Here is a 4933-nt window from a genome sequence, read left to right as displayed (position 1 = left end):
GAGGATTGCCTGTTTGAGATGGAGGGTAACTGAACAATGAGCAAGCCAGCTGTGTGTTGGTGCTGGTCCTTGAGGAGCTGTCTACACTGGCAGAGAACCTGGGTTATAATGGGAAGCTTATGATTAAGAAGAAATACAGAGGGAAGTGGGAGATTGTAAAACTTAGTACAGTTGGAGAGATGACATCTTGGCTTAAGTTTTATCTCAGCTCATTCAAGTGACATAATGAAATACCTATAGCATGCCAAGAGTTTTACTAAGCAATTGAAAATGAAACAATGAAAGAGAATGATTACACATCTTCTTGTTCTATATATCCATGGGCCATTAGATAAGACAGACATTGCACAAGTAATCAACTAAAATAGTTATTTTAATTGATAAAATAAAAACTAATAAAGATAATTAGTTATTTGATATACCAAATATATAAGTCTAGACTGCTCAGAAAAATAACATAACATATGTACATCTTGCTGTGGGGAAAAGGCTTTGAAGACATGTTATAATATGGGTAAATGAGTCACAATAAGCTGTACAAAATGACAAACAACTTCCTGTGATCATTCTAAAGGTAATGGAAGAATGTTTTAGTGAGTAAGGGATTGGGAGAGTTGATGGAGAAGGCACACATAGGCTTGGGAAGGAATCGAAGAACCACATCACACAGAGCCAAGACCCATGTTTAAACTTGAGGCATTGGTCTTAGAACCATGGGAAACCATGGAAGAGGTGAGTTTTGAATGACATTGCTACAGTCTTCTTAGAACAGCTGGCTGTGGCCAGCAGATTGAAAACAAGACAAAAGATGGTGGCCAGACCAGCTGAGCCAATAAAAGAGTCAAAAGCCACTCTGTGATTTACATATCACATATGAATTGATATTTCCTGGAATTAGGAGAAAGTGAGCTAATATATCATGCCAAGTTCAATTTTTAAAGTAGAACAATATGTACCTAATTTATAATTTGGGAGTGTCTTATAGAAAAAACATGTAGTGTCAAGAAAATATGCTTCCATATTCAAAATAATATGAACATTATACATTAAAAATTAGCAATGTTCTAATACAAAAATCATTTTAAAGTCAGCCATCTGGGGTCTGGGAGAAGCTGTCAAGCCAAAGACTGACTAATGCCCTGATTTCCCACAAGATGGCAGCAGTACAACTCATCAGTCATCAAAGCAGTTAGGAATCCATTTAAAATGAGAGATCCTCAAGTGCAAAAAGTAAATTCCCGTGAACATATATATGATATATATGTTCCCATGGATGTGTATATGTAGCTCTCGCCCACCTTTTTCAATTACAGCTTGCTGCTATAAATTGCAGAGCTAATTCAACTATTGTTATAAGTGAAATTCTGATGAAATGGTATGTAATTCCCGTTCCACGGGCCACTCTCTTATCTTGCCTCTGGCCAGTAATACCCATGCCTTTCTAAGGAATGCAGCAAACAAACTATGCAAATCATGAAGATAAATAAGAACACTCCAAAGTCCTAAACTGAATGCTTATTGAAATGTCAAGGAATACATGTGGACTTTTCTAAAATTTGGAGAGATAATTTAAGGATAGTAAGGAATAGGAAAGCAAATATGCAAATATTATCAGGAGTCTGAGTATTTGAGATTTTCAACACTCAGGCCATTTTTGCTATAATTTTCTATCTAATGAAAATTAACAGGCTAAGAGTTCTGAGCATTTAAGATATATCAAGAAAAACAAAAAAGCAGAAGTCTGATTCACTCCTTTCCAATACATTGTTCCAGTGAGCACCAGCCCAGCTGACCTGCCCCTTCTCACCCTTGCCCATGTGAGAGCACCAACTCTTAGCTCATGAGAAAGTTTCTTCCACTTGGTGAGCCCAGTTCTACACCAGAGCCCTTCCTGAAGCTCCAAGTTCCCTTAATAACCATTATTGACTGTGCTGAAGTGTGTCTGTCTTGGTTTAGTTAAAAATTAGCTGGACATTTTCTGGTTACACTTATATAATCTCTGCATATCTAATACCCAATGCTATATAGTCTTCTGTTTTTGTAAATGATCCATATAAAATTTATCACAGACACATTTTCCAGGTCAAAAACCATGAAAAATTATCAAGTTAATTTGGGGGCCCCATGGAATTTTAATAATCTGTTTCATTGGAGCAGATTGTCACTCTTGCATTACACATATTTGTTTAGAAAAATGCTACCTTTGTCTGAAACTAATGAAGACAAATTTCTCTATAGCATCTATAAGGTACTTTGCTTTGATTTTAAGAACCCAACCCATTATGGACCATTGAGATGTCTCAGCAGGTAAGAACACTTGCTACAAAGCCTTGGAACCCACATAGTGGAAGGAGAGAACCAACTCCACAAAGTTATGCTCTGACTTCCACACATGGCATTCATGTATACACACAATCAAGCAATCAATATTATTTTTCAAATTACAGAATCCAATACCTTAGTTTAACTCCGAGCAACATAGGAAAAAAGTTATAAATTCAACATCTACCACTAAATCCAGCATTTTTTTCCTTTAACAAAGGATATTAGGGTCCAGCCTGTAATAGTCTTTCCCTGGGGCTTCCTGAAGAGATGCTACCAATGGCAAGAATAATCTGAGGGAATGAATCTAAGTACACCTAGCTCTTTGGTCCATTCACTTTATTCTTCTGAGACGAAATTTTCCAGTCCCCCCCCCCCCCCGGAACCGGTCTCCATGTCTTACAAGCAGTAACTTTTTTACAATATGATGAGAGGCTTTCAAGGTCCCTACAAGAGCATTGATAGTCAGCTTCACTTGCAACCCAAAAGGAGAGTGAGTAAAGGAAATGGGGCCAAATAAGGGCTGGAAGCTGTTAGTAAATCAGAAAGGGAATTTATGTGCTCAAAATATATTCTTAGAAGTGGTTAGGTGAAACACTATGAGTTTATCATAAATGTCCTCCAACTACAATCTTAGAAATGATTAGGTAAAAGAGTTTATAAGTCACTAAAATAAAACTGCCCTTTTTTTCTGTTGCTGTTTTCTGGCAAGATAGGGAAAGAGTACTCAATAGGTAGGTAACTTGTATCACAGCTTGAAGCACCTGATATGAAAAAGTCCTTTTGTCCTAAGTAAGTTGCTCCAAGGTGCCACTTGGGCTGTGAGAGAAAGGGGGTGTGAGCTTAATTTACACAAGAAGCAAAGCTATGTAGCTTACATAGCCTAACTTACACCTGGCCTAGGTGATGTCTCCATATGGATATTAACCTAGCAGATGGTCTGGAGAGCTTATTCTGTCTGCCATTTATCCTTGGATGCTTTTTCAAGAGCTGGCCCTGGCTTTGTGAGATTGCTAAAGGAGATAATTGTGGAAGGCAAGCATCTGAATTCTAATGCTAAAAAGAAGCAGAAAGCCTGGAAGCCAGAAGCTTGCCTGTGTGACTGTATCCAAATACCTTAGTTGTATATGCTCAAGATCAATCCATACTGTTTAGCAGTTCTTAGGAAAAGAATCAGTTGGGGAAGCTATGATAGTGCACATGAAATTCATAGCAGAAAACATATTAGAAGCCAAATAATGCTGTGGAATAATGCTTTTGTACACTGGTTTAATAAAACACTGATTGGCCAGTAGCCAAGCAGGAAGTACAGGCAGGATAAGCAGACAAGGAGAATTCTGGGAAGAGGAAGGCTGAGTCAGGAGATGCCAGCCCACTATCCAGGAAGCTGCATGTAATGGCACACAGGTAAAGCCACGGAATATGTGGCAACATATAGATTAACAGAAATGGGCTGAGTTTAAGTGTAAGAGCTAGTCACTAGTTAGCCTGAGCTAATGGCCAAGCATTTTAAATAATATATGCCTCTGTGTGTTTACTTGGGTCTGAGCATCTGTGGACCATGCAGGACACAGAAAAACTTTTGGCTGCAAAACAACACCAAATAGCCCTTGAGCCTTGGTTTCCTCTGAAAAATTTCTTGATTCTTCCAGGTAATAGCTTTGCCATAGTCAGTTGAATTTCTAATTTATATTTCTGCAGCCTGCAGCATTTCCACTCAGTGTACTCTTTAGTGAGATATCTAAAGATATTCTAGCAATTCATTAGATTGAATTTTAAGAAGAAGAATCATTAAAAAGATCCTACTAACTCTCAAGAAACTTTCACTTCCATTTTCTGTGACATTCCTTTGATGGTAATAATGTTAGAGGGTGGAAAGGTAGAGCTAAAAAATGAAGCAATATCTTAACTTGTGCTTAGATTAGCAAGGCCATAAAAGCTCTGAGGCTCCAAAAGATAGAAGCTTATTGCTGTGTGAAGCATTAAACTTCTAACTTGAAGAGACTTGTTTATCCTGTGAAATACCACAGGCTGACAGTCCTTCCTGAGATGACATGACGTTTCATAGCTATTCATTCTGCTTTCCATATAGAAAAAGCCTTTTTATAAACTGTGATATGGTGATAGGAGGCTACATTAAACTGCCAAGGAATAACACATTCTGAGTAAAAGTTTCCTGAATATTCCTGAATTCTATTGTCCATTGCTCAAAGGGTAAATGGATTGTGGGGCACAGTGATACTGAATGTATGGTAGGTCAAGATATTACCAGAAACACGTAGTTATCAGTAGACAATAGATATTACAAGTCTAAAGATGCACTTAGTTTATCAGCACAGTACTATCATGAGGTTACCACTATCCTCAAATCATCTAGATCCCTAGGAAAATCAAGCCTCTTCCTAACTTTATATAAGGAAAATGCAGACATTCAGGACAGCCCAGGTGAGTTGGTTCTCTCCTTCTGCCATGTAGTTCCCAGAGATCCAACTCAGGTTATCAGGCTCAGTGGCAGAGTTTTAAGACTAATTTAAAAAAAAAAAAAAAAAAAAGCCTTCAAAAAATACCCTAGACTGCCAGAATTAGGGGAGTTTTTTTTCACTTTCTTACA

This window comes from Onychomys torridus, chromosome 6 (assembly GCF_903995425.1).
Source record: "Onychomys torridus chromosome 6, mOncTor1.1, whole genome shotgun sequence".
In the NCBI taxonomy this organism is placed as follows: domain Eukaryota; kingdom Metazoa; phylum Chordata; class Mammalia; order Rodentia; family Cricetidae; genus Onychomys; species Onychomys torridus.
This window is presented reverse-complemented; position numbering follows the sequence as displayed.